General features: G+C 41.0%; 2 long non-coding RNA genes across 3 annotated transcripts; one reads left to right on the top strand and one right to left on the bottom strand.

Annotated features, from left to right (window-relative positions):
- Positions 1-4,620: 4,620 nt before the first annotated feature.
- LOC106595339 (uncharacterized) lies at positions 4,621-14,462 on the top strand. 2 transcript variants are annotated; one of them, XR_006762793.1, is made up of 14 exons: positions 4,621-4,650; positions 4,972-5,037; positions 6,944-7,032; positions 7,988-8,062; positions 8,151-8,278; positions 8,779-8,932; positions 9,185-9,278; positions 9,636-9,986; positions 10,117-10,230; positions 10,389-10,681; positions 10,995-11,026; positions 11,186-11,345; positions 11,482-11,643; positions 11,756-14,462. It is a non-coding gene; the product is annotated as an uncharacterized lncRNA (long non-coding RNA). The 2 variants fall into 2 exon arrangements; XR_001326374.2 differs by having other exon boundaries at positions 11,482-14,462.
- Positions 14,463-14,567: 105 nt separating this feature from the next.
- On the bottom strand, positions 14,568-19,378 carry LOC106595352 (uncharacterized). The gene is made up of 5 exons (XR_001326379.2): positions 19,275-19,378; positions 19,079-19,176; positions 17,468-18,272; positions 16,801-16,871; positions 14,568-14,688 (listed from the first exon to the last, which is right to left on the bottom strand). It is a non-coding gene; the product is annotated as an uncharacterized lncRNA (long non-coding RNA).
- Between the last annotated feature and the right edge of the window lie 434 nt (positions 19,379-19,812).

Below are 19,812 nucleotides of genomic sequence, written 5' to 3'. Positions count from 1 at the left end.
CACGTGGCTGCACCTACGGTTATGAGAACGATAAATCAAAGTGCAATACCTGCGTCGACCTGTGATGAGCAGCAAAACACCGGAAAGCTTCTCGGCTACCGGAAAGTTACAAGAATGGTTAGCTCATCCGGTCATGTGACATTTGTTGTTTATACATTTTTCGCCCACACCTGGGGCCTGTTGCACAAAAGTAGAATTAAGACATCCGGGATAAATGACTCAGCTGAGCTCAATGAAGCCAAAACATGTGCGTCCAGGCTTAATTGGTTGCACAAAGACCAAGCCAGGATGAGCAGACACGGATTCATTAAGCCAGGTGAAACCAATCCTGGATAGGTGCGCGCTCACGGCTCACTCAAATAGACCCCGCCACAGATCACAGATTAACTGATTTACCATGGCAACTAGAGCCGCGTACTTTTCCCCGTCGGAAGCACAAATCCTCATGGAGGCATACGAGGAGGTAAAATATATAATTAAGAAGAAAGGCAACACCGCCACAGTGATAAAGCAAAGAGAAAAAGCGTGGCAAAGTATTGCAGACCGCCTGAATGCGTAAGTAGTGCACAATTACACAGTCACCGCTCCGCTGAAACATCACAATTACAATTCAAATATTTAATTCACATCTCCAAAAATGCAGTTGTACTGTAATTATGAAACGGTTAAATTTTTAATTGAAATGCACTGCAGATATGAGTGAAATTGTGTAAAGTAACTCCATCACACTGTATAAAGCTATGATAGATTTTTTGATATTTTTACTGAAAACAAGACAAAAATACCAAGTAATTTTTTGCAGTGTGACTCCATTAAATGTGTGTGTGTGTGTGTGTGTGTGTGTGTGTAGATTAAACATGAACGGGCCAAAACGGACATGGCAGCAGGTCAAAATCAAATACAAGAACATTCTGCAGAATGGTATGGTCCCTGACTAATATTTAACAAAGCACAAGCATATATTGTACCCAGAAGGTGCCTGCTCACACATTGTCTGTACTGTTTTAGCAGTGAAAAAGAATACCCACAGACAAGGCACGGGTGGTGGGTCACCAAAGGCTGACCTTACCCCAGCAGAGGACATGGCCTTGGAGCTAAATAAAGGCAGGCCCGTCTTAGAGGGGATCCCTGGGGGGAAAGAGACGAGCATAGGTTCCTCCCAAGATGCCACCCGCTTCATTCAAGGTATGTCCTTCCATCTCTACATGGGATACAACCACATTCATATTGAATCAATTTGGACTGTCTGACTTTGGTTTACCTATTGCCTTGCAGTGTCTGGCAGCACTGTGTTCCTGTTAGAGCCACCAGCACAAGCACCAGACGATGCTGATCCAGTGAGTACTCCATCAAAGGCATGCTGTAGGCCTGGCATGTCTTGTCTACTAGCTTCAATATGAATCCGATTAAATGTGATAGGGTGAAGGCCCCAGTGCAGCAGCAACAGCACATGATGGAGACGATGATGAGGAGGAGACCATCTCTCTGGATTCCAGAAGGCATGAGGTATCATGTTAAGACTGTGAAAGTACTATTTACTCTACAATGGTGAGGAGTCCTCATCAAAATCAAAAAATCTAATTTCTTTTACAGGACCCAGATGCTATACAGTGGGAAAACCAGCCTGGCAACATAGTGCGTATTAATAAAAGGACACCACATCCTGCCAAATTCCAGCTGCGCTAATTGTATTGTGTTCACAGAGCTCACAAGCTATCAGAAAGTTGTATGGCAACCACCTCCGGCGCCAAATAGAACTGGCAGACATAGACATTCAGTACAAGAAGAAAAAGATGGAAAATCTTGCACTGGAGTCCGAAATAAAAAGAGGACAATTAGGAAACTGGACCTTGAAATAAAAAAACTTGAGAGGGAGGTGAGATATGCCTTCAATGTACACTGTATGCTAACTGTAACACAAATGTATTAATCATTATTTTTCTTTCCTCCCCAGCTCCAAGAAGATGACACAGCTCAAAATAAAAATTAGGTATATTCTCGTAAAGTCAAGTGAGCCATGACATATGAGCTCTTATTGTGAGCACACAGGACGGTGGCATCTTTCTAAGGTTTTTTTATTTTCCCAGCAATCAGTACAACCAAGTCATCGTTATAAGGCATCGCCCTCTTTTGCCCACCCCCCAGCACCAGGTGTGGCCACTAGCCTATATGAAGGCCCAAAATTGTGTGTTCCTTTCTGCTCTGACAATGGCATGCCCATTCGTGCGAGATGTGGTGGATGAAGAAGCACTTGTGCTGAGGAGAGCCTTCAGGCGAGAAAGGGTCTTCAGGGACCGGTTGGACCCACTGGCCTTCCCTGATGACCATCTATATGAAAGATACAGGTTTTCTGCAGATGGCATCAGGTATCAATGCAGACTACTGGGTCCCAGGATCAAGCACCGCACTGCACGGAGCCATGCACTGAGTGTGGAGCAAATGGTTTGTGTGGCCTTGCGCTTTTTTTCTAGTGGAGCCTTCCTGTACTCAGTGGGGGATGCAGAACAGCTGAACAAGGCCACAATTTGCCGCACAATAAGGAGTGTGTGTCTGGCTATCAAAGCATTAGCAGATGTCTTCATCTCCTTCCCTGGCCACAGAAGACTCTGTGACATCAAAGAGGAGTTCTATAGGATTGCAGGTAAGAGGATCTACAAATTACAGGACAACTGTTAACACATAGTAGGATACTCATTACTTTGTGTGACAGGTTTCCCCAATGTCATTGGTGCAGTGGACTGCACACACATAAGGATAAAAGCCCCCTCAGGTGCCCATGAGGCCGATTTTGTGAATAGGAAATCCTTTCACAGCATTAATGTTCAGGTGAACATTACTTTTTGATATTGTCCATTGACGAACACTCTGCATTGCCAGTGATGTGCATTGATTGGTGTAATATTCCTCATCTTATGATTTCAGATGGTCTGCAATGCTGACTGTGTGATCAGCAATGTTGTGGCAAAATGGCCTGGCTCAGTCCATGACTCCAGAATCTTTCGGGCCTCTGAAATCTATCAGTGCCTATCACAAGGTAAGCCACACAACCCCTATTTATAACCATCATGGCTGTGTCAAGAATATCACTGTGTTTATGAGGTAGTAATGATGAGATTTTGTGTTGACAGGTGAATTCTCTGGTGTGCTGCTGGGAGACAGGGGGTATGGCTGCCAGCCTTTTCTCCTGACACCTTTCACAGACCCCCAGGAAGCACAGCAGGCCTACAACCATGCCCATGCCAGGACCAGGGCCAGAGTTGAAATGACCTTTGGCCTCCTGAAGGCACGCTTTCACTGCCTTCACAAATTAAGGGTCAGCCCTGTTAGGGCATGTGATATTACTGTGGCTTGTGCTGTCCTCCACAATGTGGCCTGCCTGAGGAAGGAGAGGGCCCCCAGAGTGCCACCAGCCATGGACTGGGACAATCCGGCAATCTTCCCTGATGACGACAGTGGTCGGCTGCTGAGGGACCAATATGTGTTGAATTATTTTAGTTAGTATGTGTGCTTTCAATTTTGGTTAAATATGTCCTGCGGTGGCAGAGGAATTGGGTTTTTTTGGGTTCGTTTTTTTACGAATTTGGCCTCTTATGATGTTTGTGCGGTATACTGTGTGTAATACAAGGCTGCAGGGAGGCTACTGCATCCATTCATTTGTCTGTTCAGTTGATGTGTATGGATTTGTCCTGCATTTATTTTAGTGTGCAGACATGCAGGGTGTGTTATATACAGACCTTTGAATGTGTATGTATCATTTTGTATAATATGCTTGGATTCTGTGCTTTCCATCTTGTAGTCACTGTGACTTCAGTTTCGAAAGGAGCTGATGGTTTACCTGCTTTGTTTTGTCCTTATTCAATAAAGGAACATAATGTTACACATTGTGTTTTTATATTCATATGGAATGTGTATTTGTTTATATGACAGAGTACTAGGGCCACACTGAAGAAAAAGGATAAAGTCATAAATTTATGAGGCTGGTTCTTTCTGCAGAAAAGCTACATATTGTTTTTACAGTTTTGATACTTATGACAATGTGATACTTAATATTCTGGCACATCAGCATGTCTTTGTTTATGAAACCATACTGAAGTACAATTTCACGAAATGCCCCACATCTGTCATTTTAACAACTGTCCTCCTTTAAAACAACCGGTTACAATATTATTACTTGTGTTTTTTCCCCTCTGTGGCCCTAATATTCTATCATTTTATATATAGCCTTATAGTCTATGGGAAACTGTAAATTATCTAATGATAGCAACATAATCTAAAAATTATTTTTTATCCAAAATCATTGAAATTAATGATCACAAACGTTTAAATAATGACAGTGGGTCTAGTTATGTGATAACAATGTATAGTGAGCAGTGAAATAACTATTGGTTTCCATTTGTGGTGACTGCTGACTGACATTAGGGATGAGATTAAATAGATCCTGGAATTTAGCCTGGTCTGGAGCAGGCTAGCTCCACAGAATAAATCTCCATGGTAATTTATACCATAACATATCCTCCTGCCCCCTATCCATCTTTAGTGCAACCGGATTACGGATCAATTGAGCCAGGATCACCAAGATATCCTGGCTTAATCCCTTATCCTAGTTTTGTGCAACAGGCCCCAGGTGTCTGGACCCTGGACAGATAACAGGTAGGTCGCCAGTTCGTCCCTTGTTGTCATAAATACAGCGTGCACACACATTTGTTTTTGTTTGTTAAGTGTTTGGTTTAAAAAAACGTGTTAAACCGGTAAGGAAGGTTACGTAACTAAGGTGAATAAAGAAAGTTCCATAGACAACAGAATGTGTGGATATTTTTGTTGCTTTACTTGCGTATATTTGGATATAATTTCCACTTATTATTTTAGCCACCTATACATTAGGCTATATATTCCCCTTTTTCCTCTTTGCATCTTGAAAGAAATACACATTGCCACTTAATCTGTATTCATCTTGTGACTTCTCCTTGGAAGAAGGACAGTGGGACCCTAGGAGGGACGTAAAGGAGTTGATGAAATCCTGTTAAGACAGACAATCAGGTGAGAGGAGGTCCTAACTAGTCAATGATCTAAATTGATCGAAACCTGTGGACACTGTAGCCTTTAAGGACTGGAGTTGCACATGTCATAGAATAACATGAACAAGGAAGTGACAGACTAATAGTGCATTGTTGGTAAATGGTGACAGACTGACTGATCTGCAAGTAATAATAGATATGTATTTGTTATGCAAAGTGATTTGTAGATCAGTCAGTCTGCGTGTGGAGGAGGATGAAAACCTTTAGTGACGTGCAGGACAGAGTAAAACACAGGCTATCAATGACATGTAGCTTTTCTCATAGACAGGGGAGGTTACTACAGTCGTGGCCAAAAGTTTTGAGAATGACACAAATATTAATTTCCACAAAGTTTGCTGCTTCAGTGTCTTTAGATATTTTTGTCAGATGTTACTATGGAATACTGAAATATAATTACAAGCATTTCATAAGTGTCAAAGGCTTTTATTGACAATTACATGAAGTTGATGCAAAGAGTCAATATTTGCAGTGTTGACCCTTCTTTTTCAAGACCTTTGCAATCCGCCCTGGTATGCTGTCAATTAACTTCTGGGCCACATCCTGACTGATGGCAGCCCATTCTTGCATAATCAATGCTTGGAGTTTGTCAGAATTTGTGGGTTTTTGTTTGTCTACCAGTCTCTTGAGGATTGACCAGAAGTTCTCAATGGGATTAAGGTCTTGGGAGTTTCCTGGCCATGGATGCAAAATATCTATGTTTTGTTCCCCGAGCCACTTAGTTATCACTTTTGCCTTATGGCAAGGTGCTCCATCATGCTGGAAAAGGCATTGTTCGTCACCAAACTGTTCCTGGATTGTTGGGAGAAGTTGCTCTCGGAGGATGTGTTAGTACCATTCTTTATTCATGGCTGTGTTCTTAGGCAAAATTGTGAGTGAGCCCACTCCCTTGGCTGAGAAGCAACCCCACACATGAATGGTCTCAGGATGCTTTACTGTTGGCATGACACAGGACTGCTGGTAGCGCTCACCTTGTCTTCTCCGGACAAGCTTTTTTTGGATGCCCCAAACAATCGGAAAGGGGATACATCAGAGAAAATGACTTTACCCCAGTCCTCAGCAGTCCAATCCCTGTACCTTTTGCAGAATATCAGTCTGTCCCTGATGTTTTTCCTGGAGAGAAGTGGCTTCTTTGCTGCCCTTCTTGACACCAGGCCATCCTCCAAAAGTCTTCACCTCACTGTGCGTGCAGATGCACTCACGCCTGCCTGCTGCCATTCCTGAGCAAGCTCTGTACTGGTGGTGCCCCGATCCCGCAGCTGAATCAACTTTAGGAGACGGTCCTGGCGCTTGCTGGACTTTCTTGGGCGCCCTGAAGCCTTCTTCACAACAATTGAACCGCTCTCCTTGAAATTCTTGATGATCTGATAAATGGTTGATTTAGGTGCAATCTTACTGGCAGCAATATCCTTGCCTGTGAAGCCCTTTTGTGCAAAGCAATGATGACCGCACGTGTTTCCATGGTTGACATAGGAAGAACAATGATTCCAAGCACCACCCTCCTTTTGAAGCTTCCAGTCTGTTATTCAAACTCAATCAGCATGACAGAGTGATCTCCAGCCTTGTCCTTGTCAACACTCACACCTGTGTTAACAAGAGAATCACTGACATGATGTCAGCTGGTCCTTTTGTGGCAGGGCTGAAATGCAGTGGAAATGTTTTTGGGGGATTCAAAGAGGGACTTTGCAATTAATTGCAATTCATCTGATCACTCTTCATAACATTCTGCAGTATATGCAAATTGCCATCATACAAACTGAGGCAGCAGACTTTGAATATTAATATTTGTGTCATTCTCAAAACTTTTGGCCACGACTGTATGTGAAGGAATGTGTTAAGTTTGGAAGTTGTCTCTTTATATTTCTTTCGAGATGGTATGGCCTCTGAGGACCCCCAAGACCAACTGGAGGAGGCCATTAACGAGGCAAAAAGGCTGGCTGAGGAGCTCAACCCAGAATGGGTAATGTAACAAGTCGTACATTACCGGTAATGTAACCCCTATAGCTCCCATACGTGGACAAATATTCCCAACACAACCCCAGCACCACAGCGTTATGATTTATCATTGCTTTTTGTTTGTCAAAGTAGACCCCATATGGCACAAATGTGAATTTAAACGTAGACTCTGTGATATGACCTGAACACGGGCATCAATGGTATGGCCCATTGAGCATGAGGCACAAGGGTGCACTTGTTAGCGTCCTTGTGAACTTCTACACATGTTAGCTGTGTGAGTGAGCCAGAACGTGGGTCTACTGCAGGTGCCTTTCCTCACCTGACAAATCACTTCACCTTATGTGAAAATAACAGTATTGCTTGTGCTCCATATGTGCACAAGCAAGCCATGCTTGTGGAAGACTTTTATTAGTGGGCCAGCCATGATAATTGAAATGCACTTTTTAGGAAAATAAGAAGAAAAAGACAAAACAAGGGGTTAGGTTCAGATGGAGACAAAGGGATGAGAGAGGACCGATAGTTCCTCAAACCAGGAAGGCAACTACATCCACTTCTGTTGGTTTCATCCCGTCTAGGTGTTTAATTTTATTGGTCCCTGATCTGACTTTTTCCTTTCAAACATACTGTATCATAGCATATCAAACGTTTGTTGCCATGCCATAGGCCGGTCTAGTGCCATCTACCCACAGCACATAATACATTACATGCAGGTCTGATCCCACCTTTCCCTGTCTCTAACTGTTGTCTGTCTCTGATGAAAATACATATTTAACGAAAGGAGAGTCTGAATTAAAAACCTTTTTATTTCCATTTTTTCAGCTCCAAGGGCCAGTACATCGAGAGCCAGTTTTCATTTTTTTTGCGGCTGAATGTATTATATCAAAGTTCAAATGTATTCTTGTTTATTGTTGTATATAAATATTGTCCCTTGATTTGTTTCTTACCATTGGACGTACCAGAGGTGATATGTGGTTGCCTGACAAGCACCATCCATGTTGGCCCTGGGAAACATATCATCCTCGTAGGAATAAATGGTATGTGCAATATCTACAAGAACCAAACAGTGATGTAGCAATGCAATGTAAAAAAAACATTAATTCAGACTACATTTTTTCCCTCAAGGTCGCTACAATGTCACAGTGCCAGTGCTGACATGCACAACCTGTCTTACCACCTGGACAGCAAACTTGGCAGATCTGATAAAGAATGGGTTCTGGCCAGCCACTGTCAACTGTGACACCATATACCAGGTAGATGTCTTCAGCTCTTTTGAGGAGCTGAAAGTGTCAGCCCCAGAAATGTCCCGTCTGGCATTTTATGCGGATTTTGGAGCAGCGAACTGACTTCTTTGGCAGGGTAACAATAAATTATACTCAGCTTTACCAATGTCTGACTTCAGGTTAACTATGTTACATTTTGTTACAACACTTTGTGTAACATAATTTTATTTCCAGTACTACAACTACGTTAAAACTTCAGGTCTCTTGCTACAGTATGTGTTAGCCTCCTGCACCACTGTCCTGCCATGCCCCTTATCTGTGCCCCTCTTGCATCCAATATTTCCTGCTCTTTAGAACATAAGTACTCGTCCTACTTTTGCATTGGCTTTCACCTACTTTGCTGTCAACACTATGTACTGGCCCTGCTTTAACTCAAATCCAGTCAGCCATAGTGAATTATAGTATGTTTTGTTTATACTATTGTTGTAAGTTATTTCGTATATTTTCTATATGTATTTTTCCCTTACCAGAACGGAATGATCTGTGGGGACACTTTTCAAAAAAGCTTATTTGAGTGGACATACTGCCGCTCTGAAATTGATCAGGTCTGCCCAGCCTGTTCACCCAGCATGCTTGCAGTGTCAGTGGACGGGAACAAGAAGCTGTATCGATTTAAAAAAAAGGGTATGTAAAACTATTCATAATTTATCAAATAACACCGTACTCTATATCATTTAAACAATCCAAACAAGGTTTGCCTTTTCTTTGTCCAGTGTGAATGTTTTCAAATGCAGTTTGAGTTCATTTTTAGCTTAAATCTTTTGGGTTTGTAATGAAATGAATTATCAACATTGTCAAGCGTCCCACAATCATTTACTGAGGTTGATTGCTATTTCATATGTTATATATTTAATGTATGTCACGTATCCTTTCAAGGACTGATGACAAAGGATTCTTTGATGCCGTATTTATCTGCAAGGATGAAGATGTGTCTGACTTTGTGAACTATGTCCATACAAAGACTAAACATGTAAGTTTCCTGTGTATCTTCTAATCTGTGAAATAGGACTGGCCTCGGGCCATCTGACTCAAAGGCAGACTCGTTATACACTATTCCAATAAAAACATATCATTTTGGAGAGATTGTAATCCTCTCTCTTCAAGTCCATGGTCGTTACACTACTCCCTCTGTTCAGAAATGCAACCCACTTTACAAGTGCTTCTTTTTAACAGTCAATCTCCAACTTCTGATCTCCATTGTAGCGAACACAGGGGGTAGCTCAGCGCCCTCAGCTAGATTTTAAAAACCTAACCACTGTCCCGTTAACACTTCCCCCCCAAAAAAACAACATTTTTTCAACCTATATTCTTCTACTTCCTTGTCTAGGGTTATGGAAAAGGGGTATGTGGAGCATCCCAGTGGACAGCAGCTAAAGAGTCGTCAAGGAAAACAAACGACAAACTTGATGAAGAGGGACTCGAAGTTGCCGTCTGCCACCACGGAATACTTCTAAGGAGCCTCAACATGATGCGTGGAGAGATATTTGCGTACCCACTGTTCTTGCAGAAGGAATTGTCTGGCAGCAGGAACATACAATTCATGTGTACGGATGTGATCTGCACATTTTGGCCATACCTGACCAAAGTTGCCCTTCATTGTCCAGAGCTCGCCACTCTTCTAGACATGAAGCCACTGCTTTCCGTCATGTATGCAAAGGCACATCGTTTGAAATGCGAGGTAAGTCTTTCTTTATTAAACTGTTCAAAGACAATTTCCAGCTTCAGTCCTTTACAAGGCTTCCCATTTAGATGTTTGTTATTCACATAATTGCAACATTAAGTCAATATTGTTTTACATGTAAATTAAGATTGGGGAGGACGGAATCAGGAAGGAGCTGGCACAACTCTGGGGGAGGAAGTGGAACAAGGGAACAGCTTCTTGTCAAGGCCTGCAATCTGTTCCAAGCAAATGTCCAAAGGAGGTAAACAATGTGTTTAAGGTTGTTCTATTCAGCTATGTTAATACTTATCTGGAATAAGGAGTTCTATTCAGCTATGTTAATACCTATCTGGAATAAGGAGTTCTATTCAGCTATGTTAATACTTATCTGGAATAAGGAGTTCTATTTGGCTTTTCTAGCAAGAACAGACATGCTAACCATCCAGGCCATGGGGTGGAACAGAAGGAAGAAAAACAACACGCACAGAGTCTGGAAGATACTTGAAGGTGTATCAATACATTTATTTTAGAAGTATTATATCTATGTATTTAATTTATTTTAAAACAATTCATTATTCTGTTTTGTTTTTGTCATAATTCTCAGACAACAGCAAAAATCCGGGAGGAGACCCAGACTCTCTAAAAGTTTAATAGTGATTGGGTGTAGGCGATGAGACTCTGGACAACGGAAGTTCAGCAATGGGCTAATACAGGTAAATGAATACAAAAAATAAATAATCCTAAATGTAACTCTCCTGGACTGTCTCCTTGATGTAGTGGAGAGGCTTGCGTACTCCAATGACCCTGAGAGCTAACCCCACCGGCAGGTGCAATCAAGCCGGACAGGTGGAAGGGTAGGAGGCAGACTAAACATTCCCTGGTTCTCCAGGTTGGGGCTCAATCACCCCCCACACAACAAATCATTTGTTACAGAAACCTTCACAGGCCCTATGTTCCTCCAGGAAGTGAGTGCAACTACTCACCGTTGGAGATACGTTGTTAATTTATAGATGTATTGTATTTCAGAGGAAACAGCTGAGAACACGGATGGTCCCCAGGTAGTACAGAGAACAATTGATGTCCTGTTTCTGAGCATCAAACATGTTACATTTCATGAATATTGAATTGCACACAATTCATTTCTCTTTCATTTCAAAGCCTTGCAATTCAACAAAGAATTCCATTCTCCTTTTGTTTTGATGACTGATGGATGCAAGAAAAGACACCCTCTGCGCAGAGAGATATTGGAAGAAAAGGCCAAATTGACAGCTGCCATAGAGGAGTACAACACACTTGTACCAGGTTCAGCAATACCATCTGCAGATGAGATCCTTTCCGCAGACCTTCATGCATGGCCTTGGGAGCTGCATGGACAAAGTAAGTCGTATGTCTGTGTGTCACAATAACTATGTTTCTGTTTTGCTATCTGTGTTTGTTCAGTTGCGCAGACACAGACAGCACTGCCAGCACTGCCAAAGGTACAAATCCACATTGCATTCTTATGGATTTACAGCTGACCTACTCACAAAGAAAATGGCCTTTGACCGGGTGATGCTCCTGAGACGGCTGAAGGAGGAGGAGTTAATTGTCAAGCAGCACTGGGAAAGCCTAAAGAGGGAATCGGAGAATGTGCAAGACCTTGCTTCACATGTTGCACTTGACCTAAGCAGGAAAAGTAGGGGAACTTTCATTAATATGTACAATTGATGTTGGCACCCTGCAACTGCTATTGTATTTAAGGAATACTTCATTGTATTTACCCTACACATTACGATTGTTGGTGTTAGGCTGGCAATTGAATCAGTCGGAAGCTGGGAGCAGAGGTCTCTTCTCCACGCTTCAGAGGAGAGTCAGCAGCCTCAGAAGACACCAGGACTCTGTCAAACTGATATACAGCAAAGCTATGGGCCAAGACACCTCCCTCCTAGAAAATAACTTGGGGGTTGTCCCATCCTGAACAGGCCAGTTGCAAGTGACATACTCTTAACAATACTATTAGCAACACCGTATCATTATTAAAATTTGATGGTGAAAAAATGAAAGTTATGCAGACAGGTCTGACATAGTGGGAGAATTGTGAACATGCACATATATATATAGCTGTGTTGTCACAGCGTTTGGCCACGTCGTCGGTTTGGTCGTTCGGTCAGATGTGCGTCGCAATGCCCGTGACGTAATAGACTATGTTTCTGAATTTTCTGATTACATTTTTAAACTATTCATAAATTATTCTTGCGCAATGTTACTTTCATTTGAATGTCGTAAACATTGTCGGATTCTATTAAATAATTGATGTAACAGATCAATTCTTATGTTACAAAAACCGGAAAAGTTGTGAACTACAAATGTGGCGCCATTTTGTCGTTTTTTTACTAACCCTAACCGGTTAGTTTTTTATCAATATCTTCGCCAATATCATTCTAATTGATGTGTAGAATGATATGTACATTCATTAGGACATGCATAATGCTGTACTGCATCAGCACATGCCAATTCAATGTCTGAAGTAGTGCACTTTTTGAAATGTGTTTTTCGTCATAACTATTTAAGTTTGACATGTGTGATTCTTTTGATTTAATAAGGACCCCTTACTAAACCTTCATGTCAAATAAGGTTCGGATATGTTCATCTATTCTTGATAAAAAAAATCATCAAAGTTTGGGGAAAGGTCGACTGTTGGTGGCGCTACTGAGCACCCCATGGCCACCAGGTATATGGGATTGCATAATTATGTTTAATTCATGGACAAAAAAACAACAAAAACATATTTTTGGGGGACTCTATGACGAGAGTTGACCTCTTACAAAGGTTCCCTAGGGGTGTATAAAGGTTCATGGCAGAAAACAAGTGAATGTATAGAAATGCTTATATAAACATTGTTACATCGATATTGATGCTTCTAGAAGTTCAAAAATAGACATTCGACAGTATATATGTGGCCTTTCAACCCCTATACCCATGACCCACAAGGCCGCATAACCGCACCTCTATTGGCATCGTCCTCGGCACATCATATTCCTGATAAGCAACAATGATGAAAATTAATTCTCACTGCCTATTCAAAAAAAGCAGTTGTGAAATTTTTTGGCTTTCACCTTCATTAAATATTTTCCGTGGACAACCAGCCTGGAGACCAAGCAGATAGACGGTCTGCCTCTATGCGCTAAACACGCTGCATGCCAATATGACTCAGGGTGGGCCTATATACAACATATTTAATGCAGGTAAAGTAATATATGTAATAGCATTATATATACTGTATATACAATCCATATATATGTAAGCTATGTTGATATACACGTAGTCCTATGTATTATAATATATAGCCTAGCTGCGCCTAGCCTATAATATACTTTGATATGAATTGTGAAGTTCAAGGTCAGTCGGCCAAAATGCTACATTCATCACTTTTGATGATTCTTTTGTCATTACTGAGACGTTCACTAAGTACTAAAGTTGATTAGCCCAATCCACTGCTCATATCTAATGTATGCACATTGTACTATGTGCCTTAGCCTCTTGTCAAAAGTAGTGCACTTTCCAAGGGAATAGGGTGGCATTTGGAAATAAATTATCCAGTTCCTATATCCATTGAACTAACATTGTTCCAGTAGAAAGACAGAAGGAAACAAGTGACCTTTAAGTCTCAGATTTGCATTCATTTGTTCCAAACAGAACGTTGTAGCTTTACTATATTGGAAAAGGCCCACGTGAAATGAAGAACTGTGTATGTTAACCTGTGCGCCTTTTCTAATAGTGCGCCGGCGTTTTATTTCAGGACCACGGACAGCTACTGTTAGCTAGTGCGGCAGAAATGCAGGGTATGCCGTGGCGAGGTCAGAACCACGGCAGTGGAGACTGGAGAGTGTCACTAACAACAAAAACCACAAGATGATTTTTTTTCCTACTGTAAACATTGGCATTTCAAATCACGATATGAATCTGATCTTCAACCATCTGACCTACTACTGTCTGATTCATAGAGCTGATTTATGTTTGTTCTTTATTATATCAACTGATTGCTTTTGTATGGGGTGCTTTGGCTGAAAGACCAACACGTTTGATCTGGAGAAAAATAGACTATTAAACGTGCAAATTAACTGTCTTTAGTAAATATAATTGTATCTACTCCATAAGATAATCAGCTATGTGCATTGTGTTATAGAAATAGGCATAGACTAAAGGTAAACCATGAGAGTGAAATTAAACGTATATATTTAATAACATAGTAAAATGAATCAATACAAACATTCTCAACTTCTGACTACTTTAATACACATGTGAATTTATGGGGGGGGGGTTTATGTACAAAATGTGCTGTAATTTCTAAACGGTTCATCAGATATGGATGAAAATACACTCAAATTAAAGCTGACAGTCTGCACTTCAACCTCATAGTCAATGTATAATTTCAAATACAAAGTTCTGGAGTACAGATCCAAAACAACAAATGTGTCACTGTTGCAATACTTGTGTAGCTCACTTTTATATGAAGAGTATCTAAATGCATATTCTCATGAAACTGATTGAGATCAAATGGTTGGCATGCTGATGCTCCATGAATGTTTCAATGGTAAATCATGGTGAATTTGACCAACCATTTATGATTGACAGTGATACATGTGAAGGGAGAGTGAGGAATACATTTGTGCATAAAGTAGGTTAAACTGGAGAAACGCGGTCCTCGGCCTTGATCCAGTCATCATCCCATTTCTTGCCACTGTAAGACAAGAAAGAAAACATAAGGAATGTCATGTTTGTAAGCAGAAATAGAAAATAAATCATTCAATATGTAATCGTGAGCAAGGGTTGCACCTATTCCTTTCAAAGGGTTTTATGATTTTTGGTTAAATCTAATCTCACAATGGTCAAGTGCCTTCTACTCTTAAATATAATATTTCAACTACATAAAGTACCTTGCAAAAGTATTCATACCCCTTGGATTTCGCCACATTTATTGTGTTACAACGATGGATTGAAATTGATTTAAAAAAAAGAAAAAATCAACAAGCAACTCAAAATGGTGTACTCTAATGTCAAAGTGGAAGAAAATTTAGATTTTTTTATAAAGGCATGCCTAAATTAGTTCACAAGTTAAATTTGGCTTAACAAATCACATAATATGTTATATGGACTCAATAGGGGTTAACATTTATTTTTGAATAACTACCCATACCTCTGTACCCCATACATAGAACATCTGTAAGGTCCCTCAGTCAGGTATTGAATTTCAAGCAACAAAGACCAGGGAGCTTTTCGAAAGCCTCATAAAGAAGGGCAGTGATTAGTAGATGGGTAACAATAACAAATCAGACATTGAATATATACTTAAGCACGGTCAAGTTAATAATTATGGTGTGGATGATGTATTAAACCATCCAGACACATCAAAGATAGTCGTCCTTCTGAACTGAGCTGCAGGACATGAATGCAACTGCTCAGGGGTGTTACCGTGAGGCCATTGGTGATTTTACAGTTACAGGCTGTCATGGTAGAACAACTGAGGATGGATCAACATCATTGTAGTAACGCCACAATAATGACTTAAACTACAGTGAAAAGAAGAATACAAATATACAGAAGAGAAAAAAAATCTAAGCATGCAACAAGGCACTGGAGTTAATACTGAAAAAAACTGCAAAGGAATATACTTTTTGGCCTAAATGCAAAGCCTGTTTTCCACCAGACACTGGGAGAGGAATCCACCTTTCAGCAGTACAATAACCTACAACACAATGACAAATCTACACTGGAGTTGCTTACCAAGAAGACAGTGAATGTTCCTGAGTTGCCAAGTTCAAGTTAGAACTTAAATCTGATTGGAAATCTATTGCAATACTTTTAAATTGTTGTCTAGACATGATCCCCAACATATTGACAGAGCTCGAAGAATTATAAAAAGAATAATGTGCTAATTTTGCACAATCCTGGTGTGTTAAGCTCTAAAAGACTTACCCAAGAAGACTCTGTAATCACTGTCAAAGGCGTTTCCAAGGGCTCTGACTACTTTTGCAAGGCACTGTAACGTCCAATACCAAGGTACAGCCAAAACCATATGTATTTGGAGAGTGAAGCTAAAATGTGAAATTTGGATCTATATTCCAGAATTTAGTATTTTAAATAAAAGGTTTCATTTACTATAACTTTAATACACTTTAAGTGAATTTGTCCAAATACTTATGGCTTCTTAAAATTGGGGGGACTATATACATAAAGTGATATCCTTTCTAAATTGTGAAAAGGTGACCTGTAGTATCTCCTCATATGAAACATTTGATTTCAAATCCAAAATTCTGGAGTTTAGAGTCAAATTGTACATTTTAGCTTCACTGTCCAAATACATATGGTGTTGAGTGTACAGTATATCCTCCGTTCATTCTAGGAGATGAGTTGAAGTAAACATACCATCCAGAGCATGGCTTCCACCTCACTTTCTACTCTTGTCCCTTTATTATGCAACAAATACAAATGTCTGTTTGATTTTAAAGCTGCACTATGGTGAAATCGCTCCACAATGTCATGGTAGCTAAAATCAGCTGTTTGAAGCTGTTGTACAAAACCAAAGTAAAAGACTCAATAACAACACTTAAGAACGGGAAGCATAGAAATAACGCACACTGTAGAACACAACTACTGCTTCTTAGACTTGCTTTCAAGTGGAATGATGATCTGTAACTAACATTTCTATGTGAATTTGGTCGGGCCACCCAAAAAGTTACATATTGCCACTTTAACCACAAGGTCTATGCACTGCAAGTTAACTACAATTGGTGTTGCACTAGGATTAGCCTGTAAATGCAGTCACAGGAATTTAAATGTTCTGCAGATTTACCTCCATTGAAGTTCTATTGGCGAGAATGTTGAGAATAGGGAAAATCGTTTTCCCCGGATGCACTGGACACTCTGAAACAATAAATGCATGTATTTATTTCATCACCACCCACCAGAACATGAATAAAGTTAGCAGGACAGTCAATTGCATTATTCATTTTACATCTATGCCTAGCCTTAGACTACACTCTTGGTTAGAAATGGTTATTTGGCTGTCACCATAGGAGAACCCTTTTTGGTTCCGGGTAGAACCCTTTTGGTTCCATGTAAAACCCAATAGAGTTCTACCTGGAACCAAAAAGGGTTCTACCTAGAACAGATGAAACAGTACCTGGGCCAGTGGGATTTGGTTACAGATGAAACAATACCTGGGCCAGGGGGATTTGGTTACAGATGAAACAATACCTGGGCCAGGGGGATTTGGTTACAGATGAAACAATACCTGGGCCAGTGGGATTTGGTTACAGATGAAACACTACCTGGGCCAGTGGGATTTGGTTACAGATGAAACACTACCTGGGCCAGTGGGATTTGGTTACTTATTTTAAGATAGCATTTTTGAATAATCTCCTCCAGTTGGTTTGCATTTTAAAACTACAACCTGGTTTGTTTTTGAAAACACAAGAAATGGGAAGAAAGCTGAATTAAAAGAGAAAGTGTCCACTTACTTAAAATGCAGCCAGAGGATAGATCAAGAGATCTGTATCAAGAGGATGGATAGAAAGAGAGATAGAGAGACTAAAAGTGTCAGCCGTAGGTCTGAGTAGTCTGAAGAGAAGGGTGGTAGGTGTGGGTCTGAAGAGAAGGGTGGTAGGTGTGGGTCTGAGTGGTCTGAAGAGAAGGGTGGTAGGTGTGGATCTGAGTGGTCTGAAGAGAAGGCTGGTAGGTGTGGGTCTGAGTGGTCTGAAGAGAGGGGTGGTAGGTGTGGGTCCGAGTGGTCTGAAGAGAAGGGTGGTAGGTGTGGGTCTGAGTGGTCTGAAGAGAAAGGTGGTAGGTGTAGGTCTGAGTGGTCTGAAGAGAGGGGTGGTAGGTGTGGGTCTGAGTGGTCTGAAGAGAGGGGTGGTAGGTGTGGGTCTGAGTGGTCTGAAGAGAAGGGTGGTAGGTGTGGGTCTGAGTGGTCTAAAGAGAAGGGTGGTAGGTGTGGGTCTAAAGAGAAGGGTGGTAGGTGTGGGTCTGAAGAGAAGGGTGGTAGGTGTGGGTCTGAGTGGTCTAAAGAGAAGGGTGGTAGGTGTGGGTCTAAAGAGAAGGGTGGTAGGTGTGGGTCTGAAGAGAAGGGTGGTAGGTGTGAGTCTGAAGAGAAGGGTGGTAGGTGTGGGTCTGAAGAGAAGGGTGGTAGGTGTGGGTCTGAGTGGTCTGAAGAGAAGGGTGGTAGGTGTGGGTCTGAGTGGTCTGAAGAGAAGGGTGGTAGGTGTGGGTCTGAGTGGTCTGAAGGTGTGGGTCTGGGTGGTAGGTGTGAAGGGTCTTTATTTGGAGCTGCAAAGTAAACAGAATAAAACAGGTTTAGAATTGTATTTCACAGCTGTATATGTAGGATACCTATTTTAATAAAAAAAATGTAACTGAGCATTAAAATGTACTTCATTTGTAAGTGGATTACATCACAAAAACTACAGGTGGTGAACAAAAATGTAAAGAATGTGAATGATGGATAGACCATTGTGTAGATACACATTCACTGTGGATGGGAGCATTGCTGTCTGGTGGTCCCAATTCATCCATTGTTTGGAATTGTTTTCTCCACAAGATCTAAAACTGTCTTTATAAAGGCTTTGCAAAGACAAGTTGAACTAGCTCTATTAGACAGGGGTGTCAAACTAATTCCACAGAGGGCCGAGTGTCTGCTGCTTTTTGGTTTTTCATTTCAATGAACACCTGGACAACCTAACCAGGTGAGGGGAGTTCCTTAGTCATTTGTGACCTTCATTTATCAATCAAGGGTGGAGAAAAAACCTGCAGACACTCGGACCTCCCATGGTAGGAGTTTGACACATGTGGATTAAAGTAATTAACCACTCAAACTAGTTTAATCAGGTGTGTAGATGTTGCCCAGAACAAAACCTTGCGCCCACCATGAAACTCGAGACTGTAGCCTAGCTCGCTAGCTAAAGCTAGCTGAAACTGTTGAGTAGGCCTATAGCTAAGATTTTGATTGAAAACCTTGACAGATCAGTGAAAATGCATAGTGGTTTGAGAAATGTCGTAAAAAGCAATAAATCAATCTCCATAACATTATATACTAGCGATTACAACCACATGGTTTATTTGCATACTTCACTTACCGGGAAAGAGAATGATCTCATGGGAGGATCGGGTACGTTCCAAGTTGCCTTCTTTGTTGAAGATGCGCATTTGTGTTGTAAATCAAATTACACAGATTCTGCACAGAATAAGAATATACATTCAAACTGCCTGGAAAAGCGTTTCTTATATTCATTTAATTTGGTATTCTTATATAAACTGAACACAGAAAGTAACCTCTGCAGCCGATTGTGTTGACGAGCTGGAACGCGCTCCGCATTTCTTTTGGGTTGAAGTTGCCTATGTACAATACTGATCTTGGGTCAGTTTTCCGTTATTTTCTCGTACGACTTGGGGAGAGAAAGCAACATCACCCGCAAGGGTTTTGATCGGCCAACATATATTTTCTGACTGCAATGAGCGCAACACCCAAAAATATTAAGTCAAATCAAGCATAGAAAACAGTATTTGCCATTGATAATGTATTTAAATGTTCCCTGGCAAAGATCCCAAAGAGTGCCATTACTTGGAGTAATCTCTGAACGGTTTCAAAATGCCTACCTGTTGAATAGCATCTTGTCTGCAGCAAATAAATGTATCGGAAGAGTGGAGTGGAAGATTAAATACAATTCTTTCAATGGAAAAATCACCCATAAAATAAATCTGAAGACAGATGTAGGCTATGTAGGTAGGCTGCTATTACACATATTAATGCCTCGTTCAGGTACTATCGGAGTTCTCGGGGATTCCTAGTTCCGACTGGGAGGTTTCACTT

This window comes from Salmo salar, chromosome ssa02 (assembly GCF_905237065.1).
Source record: "Salmo salar chromosome ssa02, Ssal_v3.1, whole genome shotgun sequence".
Lineage (NCBI taxonomy): Eukaryota > Metazoa > Chordata > Actinopteri > Salmoniformes > Salmonidae > Salmo > Salmo salar.
The sequence above is the reverse complement of the archived record's forward strand: the minus strand, read 5'-3'. Positions and strand labels throughout refer to the sequence as shown.